Source organism: Aegilops tauschii, chromosome 7, assembly GCF_002575655.3.
Source record: "Aegilops tauschii subsp. strangulata cultivar AL8/78 chromosome 7, Aet v6.0, whole genome shotgun sequence".
NCBI lineage: Eukaryota > Viridiplantae > Streptophyta > Magnoliopsida > Poales > Poaceae > Aegilops > Aegilops tauschii.
The window spans coordinates 21,429,233-21,440,717 of record NC_053041.3 but is presented as its reverse complement, the minus strand read 5'-3'; positions in this window follow the sequence as shown (position 1 = coordinate 21,440,717).

The window sequence follows — 11,485 nt, the reverse complement described above, 5'->3', positions numbered from 1 at the left end:
ATTCAATTAGTAATGGCCATTAGTAAATATGTTTCAATTTTTTTCAATTTTTTTAAACTACTAATGGCGCACCGTGGGTGTGGTGCGCCATTACTAGTTGAACTAGTAATGGCGCACCACACCCACTGTGCGCCATTAGTAGTTTGGCCCAAACATTCCCCCGAATGCACCCCCGACCGCCTTTTCAGTTTCAAAAAAATAAAAGAAAATGATAGAAATGTCAAAAAAATAAAAGAAAATAAGATTCCCATGTGATATGTGGTCTAGTTGTTAGAAAAATTTACAAACATGAATTTTTGACTTTTTTGCAAAATCTCTCGAGAATTTGTAAAATGGGCATAACTTTTGCATACAAACTCGGATGAAAAAGTATTTTATATGAAAAATCATCTACTCGAAAAGTTACATCCGAATTTAACTGGGGAACCTTGTTAAACATTTTTAAAATCCTCAAAAACCTAACAGAAAAAAAGATACGGGGCTTTTAAGATCTGGAGAGGCAAAAAAATTTAAAAAAATTCAAACTTACTAATGGCGCACCTGCCCATGGTGCGCCATTACTATCTTCCCGCCTTCAAAATTCAAAATAAATCAAAAAAATATAAAAAAGTTAGTAATGGCGCACCTGCCCACGGTGCGCCATTACTATGCCGTATATATGGCTGGGCGTGGTCCTCTCCTCCTTATCTCTTCATTCTTCTCCTCCACTCCACCTCTCCTCCACTCCATCTCCTCCTCTCCTCCACTCCATCTCCCCTTATCTCCTCCACCATACTACCCTCCTCCTCTCCGGTGACCTCCTCCTCCTCCTCTCCGGCGACCTCCTCCTCCCTCCTCTCCTCCCCTCCCCTCATGGTTTCTCCTCCCTCCTCTCCGGTGATCTCCTCCTCCCTCCTCTCCGGTGATCTCCTCCTTCTTCCTCTCCGGTGAGCTCCTCCTCCCTCCTCTCCGATGAGCTCCTCCTCCCTCCTCTCCTCCCCTCCCCTCATGGTTTCTCCTTCCTCCTCTCCGGTGCTCCGGTGAACTCCTCTCCGGCGACCTCCTCCTCCTCTCCGGCGATGTAGGCGAGCGCCTCTCCGGTGACCTCCTACTCCTACTCTCCGGTGACCTCCTACTCCTCCTCTCCGGCGAACTCCTCTCCGGCAAAAGAACACGGCAAAAGAACGTACAAGATATAAAAACGAGAACAAAATTCGAAAAAATATCGTGCAAAAAAATGAGCCAAAAAAAGAGCAAAAAATGGGCAAAAAAATCGTGATCCAGATCCAAATTCAAAATTCAAAAATAGCAATGGCGCACGGTGGGGGTTAGACGGTGCGCCACTACTATTTTCCCGCCTTCAAAATTCAAAAATACTAATGGCGCACCGTGGCCTATACTAATGGCGCACCAGTGGCCTATACTAATGGCGCACCAGTGGTGCGCCATTAGTATATCAGATACTAATGGTGCACCAGTGGTGCGCCATTAGTATTTAATACTAGTGGCGTGGTACTAGTGGCGCACCAGTAGTGCGCCATTAGTAGGCAAAACTGGTGCGCCACTAGTAGGCCTTCTCCTAGTAGTGTGTTGCCCTTCGTCCTCGAACACGCAGCCAAACGGGTGTTTTTCAGCCAAAGAAACGCACTGACGGGACCGTCGCGTGGCTCGCTGCTTGCATGGCTCATAGTGCTATAGATCCTACTGCTGAACCTCGCCATTTTCAGGCTGCGTTGGGTATTCCTCACTGGCGTGCCGCGATAGAACAAGAGTTTCAGGCCTTGCTGAAGAATGACACTTGGCATCTTGTTCCTCCAGTGACTGGTGTTAATGTTATTGATTCTAAGTGGGTTTTCAAAGTCAAGAGACATGCTGATGGGTCTATTGAGCGCTACAAGGCCAGGCTAGTTGCCAAAGGTTTCAAACAGAGGTATGGTCTTGATTATGAAGACACATTCAGTCCAGTTATCAAGCCCACTACTATCCGTTTGCTGCTGTCTCTTGCGGTCACTCGCGGGTGGTCTCTTCGTCAGCTTGATGTGCAGAATGCTTTCTTGCATGGAGTCTTGAAGGAAGAGGTTTATATGCGTCAGCCGCCGGGTTTTGTGGATCCTGCACGTCCTCATCATCTCTGTCGTCTTGTTAAGGCGCTATATGGACTTAAACAGGCTCCCCGTGCGTGGCATGCTCGTCTTGGCTCTGTTCTTCGGGCGCTGGGGTTTCTTCCCTCCACAGCTGACACGTCCTTGTTTTTTCTTCAGCGTCCCGAGGTTACGATGTATCTACTGGTTTATGTTGATGATATCATCCTCATCAGTTCCTCCGATGCTGCTGCTGATCATCTTGTGGCTGCCTTGAGTGGTGACTTTGCTGTCAAGGACTTAGGTGCTCTGCACTTTTTCCTTGGTCTGGAGGTTTCGCGGTCTTCTACTGGGTTGACTCTTACTCAGAAGAAGTATTCTCTGGACTTGTTGCGTCGTGCTGGCATGCTGAAGTGTAAACATGCGATCACTCCGATGTCTGCTACTGATCGGCTGTCTGCCCTTGATGGAGATCTTCTTCCACCTGATGATGCTACTGAGTATCGCAGTCTAGTTGGTGGTCTGCAGTATCTTACTATCACCAGACCTGATGTTTCCTATGCAGTCAACCGTGTCTTTCAGTACCTCCATGCACCCAGGACGTCTCATTGGTCAGCTGTGAAGCGTATCCTCCGTTATATCTGCCTCACTGCTTCCTATGGTTTGCTTCTCCAGCCTGCACCATCTTGTGAGATCTCAGCATTTTCAGATGCAGATTGGGCTGGCAGTCCTGATGACAGGCGATCCACGGGGGGATATGCAGTGTTTCTTGGTCCTAACTTAATCGCCTGGAATGCTCGCAAGCAAGCCACGGTGTCTCGCAGCAGTACTGAAGCTGAGTACAAAGCAGTTGCTGATGCGACTGCTGAGATCATATGGGTTCAGTCCTTATTTTAGAGAATTGAGAGTCTCTCCTGCTCATCCTCCAGTGCTTTGGTGTAACAACATTGGTGCTACATATCTTTTGTCCAATCTGGTGTTTCATGCTCGGACGAAACATATTGAGGTGGACTATCATTTTGTTCGGGGACACGTTGCACAGAAGCTCCTCAGTATCAAGTTCATCTCGTCAAAGGATCAACTTGCTGACATCTTCACGAAGCCTCTTCCACAACCACAGTTTGTAGGCTGTAGGCGCAATCTTAACTTGCTTTGTACCTCAGGCCATAGTTAAGATTGAGGGAGGGTGTTAGACTGTATATATACGAGGACTCTTGTATACACCTGTAATTGTATTGTACCCTTTGGTACTATTATATAATGAGATAGTCACACCCTGTTTAGGGTGTCGAGCAGTTTTCCAAACTATATGTTTTACACTCCGGCGATGCTGCGATGGCGACACTGCTACGATGGCGGCGAGTCGGCTCTGGGCTGCAGCAACGTCGACTGCTGTGGGCACGACGACGGTCGGCTGCTCGGCTGCAGCAAGGCCGGCTGCTGCGGGTGCGACGACGGTCAGCTGCTCGGCAATGCTGTGACGGTGGCTCGGCTTCTCCGGTCATGCTGCAACGGTTGCTGCGACGGTGTGCTTTTGACATCTACGGCAGCGGTGATGCTGCTTTGATGGCCATGCCGCGAGCCGATGTTGGTGGCTGTGCTGCGAGCCCATGCTGGACGATGGCCGTGTTGCGAGCCGGTGCTTCGACAGCCGTACTGTAGGCTGGTGGTGTGACGATGCCACCATGCTACCAGCTAGGTCAGCAAGCCTGTGCTTGCCGAGCGAGATCACGTTACAAGCTATTGACGAGGAGTGCCATTTTTGTTTTCATGCATCTACGATTGGAAACACTTAGATTAGAACTAATTGGATGGTGAGAAAGGCGGCTGTCGTTTGCCCCGCGACATCCGGATGGCGCCTAGCACGCGACATTTTTCTATGCAACATTATCTGTGTTGCAAAAAAAAAATTTGAACAACACCCATACTGTAGAAAAATGAAGGCAAAAAAATCTGTACCTTTTTCCACAATATCATCCGTATTGCAAAATTTTATTCCACAAGAGCACCCACGTTATAAAAAAGTTAAGCCAAAAAAACTTCAATTATTTTCTGCAACATCAGATGTGTTGTAAAACTTTCTTTCGCAACAACATCCATGTTACAAAACAGTAAAGACGAAAAAATATACCTGCAACAAGCTCCCAACAACAATATCCTTGTTGCAATGGATGAGGACGGTGTTGGACGCTCGATAGCGCCAGATCTAACGGCTGCCGAGGTGGCAGCCAATGCACAGCATGCCTCTTTTGACTAGGTAAAGACGTTTATAAGGACATATGATACTTAATATATGACCTTAAAACTTTCCCTATTTAAGAAATACATTCCATACTTGTAAATTTTGTACAGTCAAACTTGCCCTCGATATAGATCTCCACCCCTCCCCCTCCCCCCTTCCCCCCTCCCCCTCCCCCGCGCGCCGCCTCCTCTGGCGGCTCGGGGGCAGCCCCGTCGCGCCGCCGCCGGCCCACCCTCCACACACCCCCATCCGCTTCGCCGCCGCCGGCGAAGCCGCGCGTGCCCGAGGGATGGTAGTGGCGGGGCTCCTTTGTGTCGGCGCTCGCCAGCTAACGGGGGGTCCTTTCGGCGACGCTGCAAGATCCGGTACGGTGGGCCCCTTCGCGGGCGTTGTGGGGGGCTGCTCAGCCCGGATCCGGCGCGTGGTGGTGCGGGGTTGAGTGCGCGAGGTCTTCCTGCTGGCCCGGTCGTGCGGGGCTCGATCCAGCGAGGCTGACGAGGTGTCTCGGTGGTCGGCTCTTCGAGGCTCGGTGGTGGGCGCTGGCTGGAGGAGGAGAGGCCCGGCGCATCTGGCTGGTAATGGCGTGTCGCTGCGGAGCGCGCAGGCCGGTGGCGGCTTGGTGCTCCTCGCCGCGGCGGCGCTCGAGCCAGGCCAGATCTGTGCTGGCTGGTGGTGAGGGCTTATGGCCGGCGCACGGCAGGTGAGGTGGTGATGTGGAGGGCCTGACGGGGTCTGGCAGCGGAGACGTGGCTCGTTCTGGTGGGGGCGCCAGCGGGAGGCAGTGCTGGGTTCTCATGGGCAGGTTGGTGGCGGCGCTGCGATGGCTCAGCCAAGATGGAGTCTCGCGAGCGGTCGGTCATCCCTGTGCGCCATGGCAAGCGACGGTGCTTTCCTGGTGGTGTCGGCTTGGGATTTTTCCGTGGAGAGGCGGGTCTGATTGTCACAAGGCTGTCCCTTGGAGTGGGCGATGGCCGTCGCGAGCAGTCCTGGACCTGGCCAGAGGTGCTGGTTGGCTGCGGACCCTCGTGCAGGCTCGGAGTGGATTGTGTGGCCGCGGTTTCCCTGCCGGGTGGTTGGTCGTTGGTCCTCGGGTATGCAGCTACATCGGCAAGTGCTGCGGTGGCGGCGGTGTGAGGCTTCTTGGCAGTGCTGCCAATCCCATGGAGTCGTGGAGATGGGCGAAGCGCAAATGAAAATGTTGCACGGCTTCTGCCGGGCCGGCGGTGATGGCACCGATGGATGTCATTCCCCTCCTTGGAGGCATTGTCAAGCGTGTTCGCCTCATCCCTCGCACTCATGGTGTTGGTGGATGTCTCCGGGCGAAAGCCTAGACTCGATATTCGGATCGGCACAATGGCAGTGTCCTCGACGCCGCTCCTCTGTTGGGAGCATTGTGTTTGAAGACACGACTGGTTCCTCGTTGCTCTCCTCCGGTGTTCGCCACTATCCTTTTTCTGATCCTCAGTGGCGGTATGTACGTTCGTCCACGGTACGGTGTCTTCCCGGATTGGATCGATTCCTACCATTCATCTGCCACTTTCTCTTAGGCGCTCAGGATGGATGGTGCGTCGACAAGAGAAGTTCTGCGGAAGTGTGGTCTTCGGAGGTGTCCGCGTCGGTCGAGACGCGGTGCTGTGTATCAGTTTAGGATAGGCTTTTTGCATTGTAGCTTGCCTAGTGGTGATGTTTGTTTGTGGTCTTGTCGGGTGTGGTGTTCGTGCTACATTCGTTGTTGCATCGAGCGGTAACTTTCTTGTAACTAAATTATGTCTTCTATAAAGTTATGGTACGACTAGGCGTACTTTGAAAGCTCGATCGATGGACTGCTGAGATCAAACACTACTCTTAAAAGAACTTGCAAGAATTAGATGTCCATGAATGCGGCACCGAGGAGCTAGTATACCAGTCCAGGGGGTTAGTGGGAACCGTTCCGAAGATCGTACTGCATTATGGAGACTTACAGAAGGTAATGACAACTACTTCCTTGTTCGCGTCCCATGTCACTTCCCAGATCCCACAATTGCCCTTGTTTTTTCCATGCATAACGGCATCGCCAAGATGGACCCTCAAACCTTTACTATATCTTCGGACCACTTTTGTCAGGGAACCTGTATATGTCCGCTTCGCAGTCCAGATGTATGGATACCGATATGCAAGAGACAAACGTGGGGGGCTTTGTCGGAGCTCGGACATACACTTCACCAATCACATGCACGGTTCCTCTCTTCTCTCTCTCCTCCCAACCGCACATGCATGGCCCCGCTCTCCTCTCTCTTCTTCCAACCGGACACTTAACCACAAATATCTCACCACATGCATAGTTCTCACCTACTTTTTTTCCTCCCAACTGGATACTTTGTGATTAGCATTGAATGGCTCACCCCGCATCATGTCCGCGAAACACGTCCGGACATAAAAATAGACATATACCAGAGATATTTGCCGGTCAGAGGTTGAGATGCCCTAATAATCTGACCAATGCTTCTTTCCATCTACTATACATGCCTCTGTCTTGTCCCCTCTACATTCTTTTTGCCTTGTAGAGCTCAACTCTCACCGCTCATGCACATTTTGCCACATGGATGAGGGTCTTGTGGCCATTTCTCCTTCATGTACATAAATCCGGTAAGTAAATCTTCAAGTAGAACCTTAGCCCTTCTGTGCAGTATCAACTTTATCAATTTCCATGTATACCTGTCATGAAAAGAGAACTCCCATCTATATCCCTGCGACATCAGATTTCCAGCTTCTTCCGAACGGTAGTGAAAATAGTTCTAAAGCATTACTTAGGATTTTCTTTGCCCCATTTTCGTTGTTCTTTCTTTGGTAAGAAAGTCGACGTGATTATTTGCTTGTGCCATCTGAAAGTATTTTTTCCTTCCTAAATGGAAATCCCAAAACATGTGATGTAATCACCATTTATTTGGTCCTTTGTGCAGGTGTTTGTTCGTGTTTGTCAGGATAAAAATTTGGCATCCGCATGTTCCATAAAATTTTGGGTTCTTGTCATTCATCGTGACTTGGTAGTCTACTTGCCTAGTTCGGGTCTCAAAATCAACATATCACTATAGCAGAAGTATGAAATAAATGAGACTTTGGGATCATTCCACTGATATTAAGGTTAGCAATTTTTTCACGCTACTACATTGCTATCGGTACTAGTTCTTGCATTCATCATCTTTGTTAGCTTGATGTGCAGGAGTTCTTGTGTCTGTTCTCGTAGTCTTCTGGCCACGCCGTGTTGACATTTTATCCAAAGCTCGTGAAGACTTGGTGGTGTATGTGGAAAGTTCAGGTTAAGGATTAAAACGTCGCCATGGCGTACGTAATAATGGAAAAGAATGAGCTTTATGTGCTACTGATAAGGTTTTGCAGTTTTCTAGCCCAGTCGCCATGGCATAATAATGGAAAACAATGAGCTTTCTACAATGCATCTGTATTTTTATTGTATGTCCAGCACGGTCTCCCTTTGCGTCTGTACGGAAGGCATTTTACAGTTGTTTGGTGTTTTCGCGAAGAAGTATGAATTGACACATGGTTTCAAAGTTTCAGAGTCAGCTAAGATTCTTATGTTGCTTGATACATATATAGGTGTGGCATGTGGTACAACTTTGGAACTACATGGCCGGCCTGAAAGTATACCTCTTTTTCCTAATGTTTACACTGAACTATGTAATTGTGTGTGTGTTTTTTTCTGGTGTGTGTCCATGACAAAGTGCAATTTTGATTTGGTCAGCCAACACTTAATCAGGGTGTCACTTGTGCCCTCGGTTTACTTGCTGATATGCTGTATTGATGGATCTGTGAGTGCCTCACTCATATTGCTCTTTTCCCTACCAGTTAAATTAAATAGTGGCAATTATGGTGTTACATTACATTTGTTGATCAATCTCCTTGGAAGCAGCGAATCGAATAGGCAATAAGACGTGGTTGATTCACACAGCCACTGAAACAAAATGGTTTCAAACTTGTGCTGCACCGATGCCAGATGAAGTTGAACTGCATAATGCGCATTATTTGGGTGCGCTGGGATCTTAAAGTCGCTCTGAACTTCCTAACCTTGTGATATTACTATCCTCAATGACTTGTTCGTCGTTTTATTCTTTATAGAGTGCAGCAATAGAAACCCGTCTTAATCTTAAACTGGTCACTCGACAATCGGGTTTTGATGGCCTCTTTGCCGGTACATATGGAGAATAATACCGGAGAGATGGTCAGTGTTTTCTTTGAAAGAAGAGAAGGCTTGCTTCAAGTATTGAGAAACATAGCTAGATGTTGCAATCAGAGAGGGATTCCTCCATGAACAATCCATCTATTGACAAAATTGTTTCTCAAAAACAAGTTTCCCTAATCAGTTTTGCTCCACACGCTGTCTAAGTTCAGAAAAGAAGGAAACGGTTTGATAGTTCATAAGTTACACAATCTTTTACCTCAGTAATTACAACAACACCCGAAAAAGTGACCGTGTACCAACCTTAATAGGGACGGAAATAATCATGGTTCAACGACACACGAATCATCAGCTGACCCGCATTTCACATTTCGCTGGAAACATTGTGTTCAACCACACATCTGAGCTATTGGATGCATATGGTTTATTTGATACTAGATAGCAGAAGATTAAGAGACAAACATGTTCTAGCTTATGTTACATACTACTACATGTACACCATGTCCCTATAAAGTTTGCGGTATAAAAAGTAACCCCCCAACCCAAACAAACACTACCCTTAAACAACTATGCTGACGTTTACCTGTTCACTAACTGCCGGGTAGTGACCAGTTTAACCGTCAATGGTTGTGTTCACCTACACCTGAAATTTCACAAGTCTGACGCGTTTCTCTGAACCAACAACGACACAGTTCCTTTCCCCCAACTCTGACGGCAATGGCCATCATACCTCCTGCGCCATCGTGTCACGCCGCACCGACCATCACGACGCCGCATGACCGATGTTGGCAGGATGCTGCCTCTGCAGCCATATCCTGTGGTTCTTCTCAACAACCACTTGCCAAGGTAAAAGCTGGTCACCAACATATACAATGAAATGCATGACACTTGTCTTTACCAAAGAAACGGCCAAGATAATATGAAAGGCGACTTGGGCTTCTAAACAGTGCCGCGTCGGCATCGAATCAGCTAGCATTTGGGTCTACTGCAAGTAAGAGCTTGCACTGCATTTCATGCATCATCTGAATCCGGTCCATGTAACCAAGCAGCAGGATGAGGTGGAGGTCCGCATGGCCGTCTAGCTTCGCTTCCTGCTCACATCAAGGTATAGTTGCTAACTTAATTGCTCACATCAAATGAACGAGCAACAATAGAAGAACAGTTATGCATAAGCACGATGCAGGGGACCATACAAGTTAGGCTGGAAGATGTGGCAGAAAAAACAGTACCAAGTTAAGCGATGAGGACGTACGGTGTGCTACCCCTCTTCCTGGATTAGCTAGCTATTCTTCCTCTGCTGCTCGTGCGTGTGTGCACGCTTATTGTCGCACTTCAGTTGCCCCCTGAGCCGGAAGCTACTTCCTGCTCCTGGTCTGCATCTACGGACGAAGAAGACTGGAATCAGCAGGACGGAGTAAATAGAACAAACACTACCAGAAAAACATCGTTTGCCGATGGCCAAATCTATGCCGACGGCACCCGTCGGCATAAATGCCGCTATGCCGACGGCCAAGTGCAGGCCGTAGGCGTAGAAAAGCCGTCAGCATAAAAACAAATATGCCGACGGGGCCGTCGGCATATACGAGGCCGTCGGGACCGCTCGAGGTACGCCTACGGGGCCCGTCTGCATAGGAGCGGCCGTCGGCATAGCCCTTGCCGTCAGCGCTCACCGTTTGACGACGTTGAGCCTACGCCGACGGGGGGTAACGGCGGCCGTCGGCATACCCGTGCCAGCCCTATGCCGACGGCTATGCCGTCGGCATAGACCTGGCCCATACCCCTCTGCCACGTCATCGATCTGTGTGCTATGCCACGTCATCGATCCGTGGGACTGCACCTCCGTGTGTGCACAGATATGCCGACGGCCTAGCCGTCGGCATACATTTATTTAGTTTTATTTTAAATTTCGCTTTATACTACCTATGGCAAATATATGCCTACGGTATAGCCGTCGGCATAGGCCCCTCTGCCACGTCATCGATCCGTGCGCCATGCCACGTCATCGATCCGTGGGACTGCACCTCCGTGTGTGCACAGGTATGCCGACGGCCTCGCCGTCGGCATACTATTTTTTTATTTTTACTTTATTTTCTCATTTTTACTTTATTTTAGTTTTTGTTTTTTCATAAGATAATTATGCCTTATCTAAAAAAACATACCCTGATTGTATATCGATTGCCCCCCATTACGAACGTCGCTATCGCCGTGCCACGGAGGGGGGAAACGGTCGACATGGAGGGAATTCTAGTTGGTGGGGGGATTCGGGGTGTAGCTATGTCACCGAAACATCGCACGGGTCCCGATGCATATGTGAAAGTGTTCAGGCATGCGTAGACGCCCGTCTTGGGGCTCCGCGGTGTGCCCCCCTGCACGCAAGGCAGTGCCGCCGTCACTTGGATGGGGGCACACCCCGGAGACGCGTGCCGCCTCTTCGGACATGCCACCACACCACCCCGCATGTATAAGAGACCGGTGCGACGTTCGGGTGGCATTGCTACCCCCCAGGGCCCCCGTCCCGCCTAACCCTGTAGCGTTTGACCACGGGATCTAGCCCTTTGACTTTGCACGGACGGGCTTTGAGCAGTGGACCTATCCACCCGGTTGTGTTAGGTTAGTCCATAGGCACACTTTGGAGCAACATCCGGGCCAGACCCACGGCAAGATCCCCTCCGTGTAGACCCGACGCGCCTGTTTCCGTCCTCCAAGTGCCGGCGGCGTCGCCATCCGTGACGGGGGGCACACCCCGGAGACGCGTGCCGCCTCTTGGGACATGCCACCGCAGCACCCCGCATGTATGAGGGCCCGGTGCGACGCTCGGGTGGCATTGCTACCCCCCAGGGGCCCCCGTCCCGCCTAACCCTGTAGCGTTTGACCACGGGATCTAGCCCTTTGACTTTGCATGGACAGGCTTTGAGCAGTGGACCTATCCACCCGGTTGTGTTAGGTCGGTCCATAGGAACACTTTGGAGCAACATCCGGGCCAGACCCACGGCAAGATCCCCTCCGTGTAGA